Here is an 11,568-nt window from a genome sequence, read left to right as displayed (position 1 = left end):
CAAAACACTATATATTTCATAACACTGGTCCTTCCAGGTTGTTCCGTAACCATTACTGAAGGAACAGATTACGTCGATTCGACCCCTATTTCTACAATCACACATAACCCTTTGATAAACGATTGCAGCTGCTCCTTCAATCTAAGGCTGCCACATCTTTTCCCTTCCAGGTCGATGAGTTAGTGCACCGAAGCTCCATCCCCTTTCTAAATGACCGACTTCCTTTTAACCCTGGGAATAAATTGTCAGGCCAACCACTCCAAGGTACTCTGCTCCCATTACTTAGTGCCCTCACAGGTCGGGAGGGAGATTTACCACCAAGATCTATTTCCATCACATACTGTTATAACATTTTCTGTTGATTTCTTATTAAAAATACTTGGGATTTCTCCACATGCTGTAATTTTGGTTTGGGGGATGCTTCAACAACTAAGAATCAACCTGCAGTTTGCTGGACTTTTAAATCTAAAGTCCTTTTTCTACATGTTCATTGGACAAATATGCATTAGTACAAAAAAACTAATTTGAATGATTTTTTGTATTATCATCTCCAGAATCCAGGACCTTGTTTCAGCAAAGCTCTCAGTTACTTAATGGAACCGATTATTGACTTAATTAGTCAAGATTACCATGTGTTCCAGATCTTTAGCCATTGATAATGTAAAGAAACCTACAAGAGCAGCAGGATCAGGGCTCTCCAGGGCCTGGGTTGGAGACCCCTACAGTATATAGTATTACAGTGGCTCATAGAGGACATGGAAAAACATTTAAATGAAACTGTATTATGTTGAGATTACAAGACAAATGATCACAATATAATAGTTTGTAATGTTGAGATCCTGAAATAAATGTGTCAAGATTTATCTTGTGCTCTGGACAGAGGTTTGCACTGTTCATAGCTTTATCAATTAAAAATCTCCTTTTTTTTACTTCTCTGGCTGTGTGGTGATTGGAATTGACGTGTAATTTAGTACAGTTTCAACAAACGGGCAGTTTCTTTGATTCTGCTTTAGAAAGCGTACAAAAACACTTGATTCTAATCTAATTTACAGCACGGCACAGTGCAGCAGAGTGCAGCCATGTAGAGATATCATGAATGCTTGTCTGGTTGCAAGTGAGAGTGCAGCAGAGTGCAGCAGTGTAGAGAAATCATGAATGCATGTCTGGTTGCACGGGAGAGTGCAGCAGAGTGCAGCCGTGTAAAGAAATCATGAATGCATGTCTGGTTGCATGGGTGGTGAAAAATACTGTCTACAGTCTGCAAAATCTCAGATCTACTCAGGAACTCTTGAGAACTTTAATAAAACATAATTCCTGAAAGGCCTTTGATTTCAAATTCTACAGAAATGCTATATTTAAAAGGAAACTGAATTATTATTACCCCTTTCATAAAACTACAGTTTGTATTCTTTAATTGATATTTTTTCAGCATAATTCCAGCAGTAGATTGAATCAAAGGTGACTAAAAAGCCTGGGGGAGTTCAGTTGCAAATACCTACAGCTTATTGTAACTCAAATATTTAAAACTGTAAAGTAGATGCTATTATTATTATTATTATTATTTATTATTATTATTATTATTATTATTATTATTATTTATAAATAGCCTTTAATTACAACATGACAAATACATGATGTCATAGTATGCTTGACTATAGCTCTCCACTTGGAAAAGTGTTCCATACCCCCTGTAAGGCCGACTCTTTCAATCTGAGCAGGGAATTGTATCTGTGCTGCACCAGCCACCACTGAGCTCACAACATCTGTTCTTTCTAAAACTGCACAGATAGAAGGAACCGTAAACTTTAATATCCAAAGCAATTAATCATTACAATAATTCCATTTGGCTAGCACAAATGTCTGTGTGTGTGTGTGTGTGTGTGTGTGTGTGTGTGTGTGTGTGTGTGTGTGAAATATATATATATCTGTGCTTGTGTGTGTTTGTGTGTGTGGAATAATCATTTTAATAATATTCATAATAAAGTTAAAAAAAAAAAAAAAAATATATATATATATATATATATATATATATATATATATATATATATATATATATATATATATATATATATATAACACACATGTTTACTTATAGTTCACAATATTAAATCTAAGATATGTATTAACTTGTATTTATCTTAATAAATTGTTAATAACCTCTAGCAGTATTTATAATCCAAGATCTTAGACTGTTCTAAGATTTTCAGTTCCTAAAGTTGCAAATGGAATTTAGAATAAAGCCATTCAGTTTTCTAGCTCCATGGTCTTGGAAAAAACTTCAGGAAACTCACTGTCTCAATACTTTTTTAAGCAGTTCAGACTAAACAGATTTTTGTTTTGGCCAGTGCTCTGAAATTGTTTCTGGTGATCTGATTAACTTCTTTGTATTGGTTGTGCTCCTATGCCTTCCTGGTTAAATAAAAGATCTACAGTACCTAGATTTAAGTGAGTAAAGATGAATTTCACAATGGCCAAGCTTGTATAAAATGTGGAAATTCTGGACTGGCTTATTAGCCTATATCCTTGAAATATAGTTCGAATCAGTTCAAAAGGAAGTCTGTTTAGCCCTTTTCAAACTATAAGTGCTTTTAAGAAACAGCCATTTTCTTCAGTCAGTTTAGCCCCTTGCAGAAGTGGGGCATGTGCATTACTTGTGATTGCATTTGGCGCAGCAGCACACTGTCTCAGATTCTGTGTAGTGTTGCCAAAAATGTGCTGGCATGGATGGAAGACTAATGGGAGGCTATAAATGCATGGCCTAGATGGCTGTGTAAAAATAACACACACACAAAAAAACGAATTCAGCTAAGAGTTTATTCTGGCACCCAGCAATTATATTCAGCCGAGCAAAGGCAGCCTAGAGAATACAACAGTACTCTGCTCCAGTTTATATATTTTACAGAAACAAACAGGGATGAGAAACAACAAGTCAACAGTTTAAACAAAGCACTCCCACATTTTGACAGTTGGCAAGATGAAGTCACATGATTATTAGTCTATTTACACCCGTCACTGGATGATCAGCTGACTTAATTTCAAGGAATGAGATTTTAATCACGGTCCAGATTCAAATTTGTTTTATGTGCTATTTGTCATTTTTAAGGTTGTGCATTATACCTAGGGCTTCTGTTTTTTGGGTTTTATTAATTGTATTTTTCGGTACTTATTTTTAGCTATTTTTGAGTTTTATGTAACTCTTTTTTTCACGTGTTTTGTTCTTGATATACTGTATGAAATTCATTTTTTCAGTTATTTTTCAAAATGCTTGAGTGTTATTTATTTATTTATTTTTTGTCAAAATATGTATAGTAGTAACTCGACAGTACTTGTACACTTAAGTTGTACCTTCTTTCTTTTGCTGTCTTCCACAACGAAATCCCCATGGTCACGGGCACATTCTGTTTTTTTTTGTGTTTAGGCATTTTTGTCATTTTGCCACAATTCAGCTTTAAATCTGGCAAACAAGCTTCCATCCTGATTGTAATCTTGTTTTAAATCTCGCAAGCGGAGTCTCCAATAGAAATGTAGGAATGTGCTGTCACTCAGTAGTCGGGGTGGATTTTAAGTATTCAGAATGAATCAATGATAGATGCAAGTCAGGAAGGCAGGACATTGCCCAGCAACACTAGGAAGTAGGTTTTATTTTTTAATGGGAAAAGGGTAAAGTTAACATGAATTGATTAACCATTTCCACAGTTTTTCCGGTGTTTTCTGGTGTTTATTGGCTATCCACCGATTTCATTTTTTTTGTATCTGGGATATTTTATCTGGTTTATTGGTTAAAACCGAAAATCAGAAGCACTAGCTATATCATATATTTTTTGCATTGAAACTATAATAATATTCTATTGAAATCACCAGATTTCAGCATAGGTAACCTAATTAATCAGCCATGCTGGACAGTGGTGGGCTGAAAATTTTGTCTGAAGCTATATTTGTAGAGGTTACTGTTTCCGATTTATTAAAGCAATGTCATACAAGTGGTAATGGTATATGGATGATGTATCATTCATACTGTGGCTAATTCCTGTAGAGGGGTTTCCTTGTTGGATATGAACCATTCAACACTTACAGTATGGTACATGTCCATTCAGTAAAGCAAAATCATTTTTTAAAGGAGAATCAGAAAGTTTTCTTCCTATTTCTAAAAGGTAGCTTCGTCCATTGATCCAAAAACAATAATACATGTATCTGTCAATTTATAAAATAGTGTCCCAAGGCCGAACAAATGCCATCCTAACCAGGTCGGTGAAGACACTTAGATTGCAAATGCAACAGTCCAAGCTAACAAAAAGAAGAAGTCTGTTCATGATTCATAACTAGCTTAGTAAACACAACCTCATTCAGACCAGTGAGTCTGAATAGCTGCAGAGTAAAAAGCAATGGTTCATCTACATAATACTTAAACTATTAAAAGATCTGAAATAAATAAATAAAACAATGTAAAAAGTGAAATACTTTATGCGTTTGATTCAAGTATGGCCCTGATTTGTCTCTCAACCTTTTGTTGAAGGCACCAATATATCCACATTTCACCCTGTTCCAGATTTAGGGTAACCTGATAGGGATAATGGATTTATGGGATGAGAAAATGAGTGCCAATTACAACTCAAAGTCTTCCAGTTGAAGCTTTAAGCATATGTTATGAAATATCATTCCATGTCTATGTATTATGTCTCATCTGTCAGCACTCCCACCACACCCACCCTCATCCTTAAACAGTGTTTTCTGGCCTAATGTATTCTGGTTGAATTCTTCATAGGGGACACTGAATATCAGTTTGCAGATAATGAAGTAAGCAAACAATACAGACAAAGCCTCTTTTTAAAAGCCATGAACTTCATGTCAAAATGAACACAGAGTTAACAAATTTTGCTTCATGAAACCTGCTGAATATTATTAAGTTAACATATTGAATTACATATGGCTTTGTAGTTTTCCATACACTTAACAAAAAACTGACAAAAATTGAAAAATGTGGCATTTCAAAATCTAACATGAAATACAGTAATACTAGTATAGCTTCCAGTAGAATTCTGCAATATTATTTTATATTTCTTTGATTACATAATGTCTACACCTCCCTTGAACTTTTTTCACATTGTGTTGTGTCAGTGCCTCAGAGTTTCATGCATTTAAATGAGGATTTTTTTTCCACTTATCTACTCACCATACTCCACACTGTTAAGGGGAAAAAAGTTTTCATTGAGAAAAAAAGTATATATTAAAAATACCCCCTGAGTTAGCACTTGGTGGAAGCACCTTTGACAGCAATTACAGCTGTGATCTGTTGGGATAGGTCTCTACCAACTTTGCACACCTAGATTTGACAATATTTGACTATTCTTCTTTACAAAACTTTTCAAGCTCTGTCAAGGGGAGCATTGATGGACAGCAATCTTCAAGTCATGCCACACATTTTTTATTGTATTTAGATCAGGGCTCTGACTGGGCCACTCAAGGACATTTACCTTTTTGTTCCTTAGCCACTCCAGTGTAACTTTGGCTGTGTGCTTTGGGCCGTTGTCATGCTGAAAGGTGAACTTCTGTCCCAGGTTCAGCTTTCTTGCAGAGGGCAGCAGGTTTTCCTCAAGGACTTCTCTGTACTTTGCTCCATTCATTTTCCCTTCTATCCTGACAAGTTCCCCAGTTCCTGCCAATGAGAAACATCCCCACAACATCATGCTGCCACCAACATGCTTCACAGTAGGGTTGGTGTTCTTTGGTTGATGCACTGAGCTGGGTTTGCGCCAAACATAACACTTTGCATTAAGGCCAAAAAGTTCCATTTTAGTTTCGTAAGACCACAAAACTTTTTGCCACATGGCTACAGAAGGTGGGCTTTCTTGAGTAATGGCTTCTTTCTTGCCACCCTACCACACAGGCCAGATTTATGGAGTGCTTGGGATATTGTTGTCAAATGCACATTTTGACCAGTCTTGGCCATAAAAGCCTGTAGCTCTTGTAAAGTTGCCATTGGCCTCGTGGTAGCGGTCATCCAGTTTGGAGGGATGGTCTGATCTAGGCAGGGTTTTCGTGGTGCCATACACCTTCCACTTCTTAATAATTGTCTTGACTATGCTCCAAGGGATATTCAAGGCCATTGATATTTTTTATACCCATCCCCATATCTGTGCCTTTCAACAACGTTGTCCTGGAGTTCTTTTGAAAGCGCTTTGGTGCTCATGGTTGAATCTTTGATTTGAAATGCACTACCCAGCAGAGGGAACCTACAGCAACTGCTGAATTTATCCTGAAATCATATGAATCACTACAATTCAACACATGTGGAGGCCACTTAAAATGTTGTGTGATTTTGAAGGCTAATGTAGGATTGCTATTATCAGGGGAGTGGACACTTATCCAACCAAGCTATTTCACTTTTATTTTTAATACATTTTCTAGAATATTTTTTTTCTTTTGGAATTTGTGGGGTAGGATGTGTAGATAAATGAAAAAAAAAACAAAAAAAAAACTATTTTAATGCATTTTAATTCCAGGCTATAAGGCAACAAACTGTAAATATTTTGAAAGGGGGTTTAGACTTTCTATAGGCACTATATATATATATATATATATATATATATATATATATATATATATATATTATATATATATATATTATCAAAAAATCTTATATATATAATACAGAATCAGTTATTTAAGATCAAAAACGTTTTGTAAACCGGCATCGACATCTAATGTTTCGTTTTTTTTTTTACCCTCGAACCTTGGTATATTATCTAATATGTAAATAAACATTATTATTGTCATGGACAAAACTCCCAAGCACTTGGAGAACAATGGAAATTGGTCCCCAGATATCGAAGTGCCATAACTCTTTCAGTTACATATTTGATTGTTTTAACGAACCTAGATCTACAATCTGATTTCTAGACCATAAGCATTTGTAGTGTTTCTGTGCCCTTAGGAATGAAAGATCTACCTTTAGGATCCAGCAACTTCTTTTCATTTGTAATTTCAGAGTGTCTATGATGCCCTGGAGAAGCTGGTGGTAAATGTGTGCGTATTGTATATATCTTCATACACTGCCCCTTAAGGTCCTACAACTGTGCAGTACTGCAAGTTCCCCTGTCTTTATATTTAAAAATATAATAAGAGTAATACTTAGTAAAAGAAAGGTAAAGAGCAGACAGGTTGCTGTATATAACTGTAGTGTGTAAATCATTGTAATAAAAACATATTATAATCATGGGAAAAAGTACTACAAAATGATTATGCACATGTGCCATGTTCCATATGATATAGTTTTAAAATAAGCTTTCATAATAACAAATCAAACTGTTTTTCAGGTACATGTTTTTTAAAATTTATATATATATATATATATATATATATATATATATATATATATATATATATATATATATATATTGAATGTAACCAAAAATACCCTTCTCATGCTAAAATCTTAACATGGATTAGCAACACCTGTTCAAAAACAGGATCCATTATGAGATTAACATAACAGACGGCCCCAGGCACATTTCTCTTTGGTTTATTTTCTATTTGATATGTTTGGCGTACCCTTGGTTTACTTTTGGGTGATCCAAACTGACACACTTTACTCACACATGGTGGTGTTTATGCCCATCTGTGTGGAACTGATTACAGGTCTCTCAGTCAGTATTTACTGTTTTCCAGACAGGACACAGTTGGCAAACTTTACCTGGCACCACTTTGCAGTCTGTTGTGAGTTTGCGGCACATTCTCGATTAGTCTGAAGCCAAATGCACCAGAAAAACTAACATTTACAAGAGCAACTGCACAAAAAACGAGTCCTAACTATAATTCACAATTTCACTCTAAACCTTTAAATTAACACTAACCTGAAAGCCTCTACCGGATAGTACATTCAGATTTTACTCTACAGAACAGAAGATGCCAATGTTAAGACAAGCCTGCATATTCCAAGTTCCAGTCAAAGTTCTTGATGGAAAACACAAGTGATGATTTCAGCCATCAAGTCCGTGTGAACGCACAAACACCATTGTGGATGACTGGAGGACTAACCATTTAACCTTGATTTGGTTCTTCAAATTATAAAACAAATACTTATTTTTCTGTTTTCTTTTGATGCTATATTAAACTTTACCTTAAACCTCTCTGTCTACCATCATGTAATTAAAAAAAAATCCACAAAAAAACTTTTTATTTATTATCCTTAAATGTATATGTTATCATTTTCAAGTTTATCTAACAAAATCTATTCCAATACCACAGTCAGCTGTTATATTTTATATTTTTTAATTGTTCATTCAAATTCTATTGATGGCAATGTAGTCCAGAAATGGTTCTACTAAGTTTTTGTTGTTGTTGTTGTTGTTGTTGTTGTTGTAGTTGTTTTAAGGACAATTTACTGGTATTGTATAAGTAATAAAATACACCCAACTATACATAATAAAGCTGTCATTTTATTAAGGATTTCTGGTGATACTGTAAACCCACAAGTGCAGTTACTTGTAAAGTATTTTTAAAATTATTATTATATATTTTTTTTAATTCATGAATTTAGAGGGCATGTAATAACAGTGGCATTTTTCAATATTTTAACAATTTTTCAATTTTAATAACAGTGGCATTTTTTTTTTTTTTTTTTTTTTTTTTTTTTTTACAGAATATGCAGTGTTATTTTTGCTCAAGGAGATTGTTCTTGGTCCAAGGCACACCATCTTAAGAAGACTTTCCAGAGTTACACTGACAACTCAGTCTTATCATCTTAGCTATTATCAATTTTCCTTTTTTTGTTGAACTAGGCCTTGAAGTTTTGGATTTTTTCTCAATGTGGTTTATTTCTCTAGCCTCATAAGTTTCAAGGCCATCGTTAACCAAGGTCTGAGGCTGTCATCTAGCTGCCTGTGCTTTCTACAGTACCTGGTCATAATCACAGCCATAGCCTTGCCATAGCCATTGCCTTGCAGTTGAATGTTTAACTGTGTAGCTTAGTAATCTAATAGATAACATGTTTTTTTTTTTTTTTTTTTTTTTTTAATTTGACCTCATTACATTTTTTATGCCATAAATATATTAAATAAAATAGCACTGTGTCACACTTTTAAAAAATAAAAATAAAATACTATATAAAAAGTGTATTAAAAAACATTTCCCATAATTCTTCCTATCCCAGAAGACAGTGCTGCATAATGAGAAAGCCTTCACTATGGAAGAAACAGGATATCACAAAGAACAGTGATCCCCAGAGAACCGCATTCACATTGCCCTTAAAGCTCTGAAATCACAAGGTTGCTATAGTCCATTTTGTCCTGTGCGAGCATTGTGTCCTGGGTGATCGATAAAGGATCAGGATACAGGAAGTATGGATATTTTGAGTTTGTCAGAGATTTTCCATTGCAAATCTTTAACAATCTCACTGCTTCAGGAGGGAAGAACCTACCTTGCTCGGGCTTTCTCAGAGACAGTAAAATATGCTGGTGACTATTAAAACATGCCAAATTTCAATGAGTGCAGAAACAGTTGATATTGTTATTTCTATAGTTGGGACATTATGCACCAGAGTGTTAAAAGTCCATCCATTATCTACATGTCATCATGCTTTAAAAATGTTTCCAAATGGTTCTGCCATTAACAGCGATTTGGATCAAAGCTCGGTGCAAGGTCATTAGGAGATAAAGTCATCCAATTAATGGTAATTCTGGCTTGGGTTTTGAGACTGATACCCACGCATACACAAATAGGAGAACTTTAAATGATTTCACATATGACCCTGAAAAAACCTTTCACTTGAATCATCTTCTGATTAACAGTTTTTGTTTTCGATTAGACATGTGATACACAAATTGTGCAAAGAAAGTAGCCACGGTATAGCTGTGTTAAAATGTTCTCATTCTTTTAAAATCCAAACTGGAAATATAAGTAGAAACTACTTCTTTATTTTGTTGCAATTTCCTTTCTTGCATGTAAGTGTTAACAGATGGGTTGTAGTTTTCTAACCATTAACTCAGTGGGGTTCTTTCTTAACAAGGTGACACAGTAATATGGTTCTAGAGTGGATGGCTTAGGACATTAGATGCTGATGTTGTAGTATATTAAACTAAACTCCAATAACATCACTTTATCTCACACATATTTCAATACGAATTATACATGTAGCTTCATTGAAAACAACACCTACATAAGGATCTAATTCAATGGTTACCTCAGAATCTCGTGGCACACATAAGCTCCTCACCGCAGTATACCTTGACTGAGATGTTTGCTTACAGAGACTTATTTAATCAACTCCTTGAGGTCTGACAGCTACTACAGGGCCTTATTATGGAATTAGACTTGAGTGTCAGGCCAGGTATTTCCTTTAAACTCCTAAAGGCACCAGGGATTACCTTTCTGAAGACAAATGTAACAATTTAAAGACTCTGTTATGACCACATTCCTGAGGTTAATGTTTTATGTCGTTATTCTTGGTCATGGACACATAGTATCTTACATACTGGGATGTACAGAGGGCTGCATTTTTGTTTAGAAATCTAAACTTACACTTTTTTTAATATGGGCTAAATTGGGGCAGAGAAGATTTTCAAAAGTGACCAGTTGGTGTAGATGTTTTATGAGTTAGATGAGCAATTTGATGCTCAAATGTATTCTAAGAGATGCAACTGTCCGAATGTTTTAAGACCTGACTTACAACTGGTGAGTAAATACATTTAAAAAAAAAATACATGGGAATGTTAATGAGGTTCCGATATCATGCATTAATTAAAATGATGACAAGTGCTTTAAGTTGCAACTATTTGATGCTTTTGAAGACCGCTTACACTATAAACCTGTATAACCTTTACAAGCATGCCATATATCGACCTTAGTTTAAACATACCCCCGCTTAAGCAGTACATACTTAAATGCAATTATATATATTTATTATTATATATGAATTACGTTACGTATATATAAATATAATATATATCAATATATATATATAATATATTAATATATATATATTAGTATTATATATATATATATATATATATATATATATATATATATATATATATATATAATATATATATATATATATTATATGTTATATATATATGATTGTATTTGGTATCTCGATATATTATATATATATATATATATATATATATATATATATATATATATATATATATATATATATATATATATGTTGTAAAAACCATAGAGCAGATTTAACATTCTGTCACCAGGGGCACAATGCACTATAAATGTATAAATCTGATCAGAATATTAACCTTAAAGGAGAAATGCTTTCAGGAACAATTTACTAATAATGGTATACCAAGAGAAAGGAAACAGTGAAAACTCAGTGTAAAGCAAGGTAAATCAAGGTAAATCATAAATATGATAAAGCATGTAAAAGCAATCGTAAAGCTTAGTAAATACATAGCATAAGAATGGGAAACTGACAGATTATGAAGCAAACTTACCATGGTATCTGTTCATTATAATATTCAGATCAGAAGGGACATTAACCTGGGGAGCGTCTAGACAGACATATACATATACATAATATAGTTATGGAAAAGATGATCTAAACCTTTGCAGATATGA

Source organism: Polyodon spathula, chromosome 1 (assembly GCF_017654505.1).
Source record: "Polyodon spathula isolate WHYD16114869_AA chromosome 1, ASM1765450v1, whole genome shotgun sequence".
NCBI lineage: Eukaryota > Metazoa > Chordata > Actinopteri > Acipenseriformes > Polyodontidae > Polyodon > Polyodon spathula.
Note: the sequence above shows the minus strand (reverse complement) of the source record.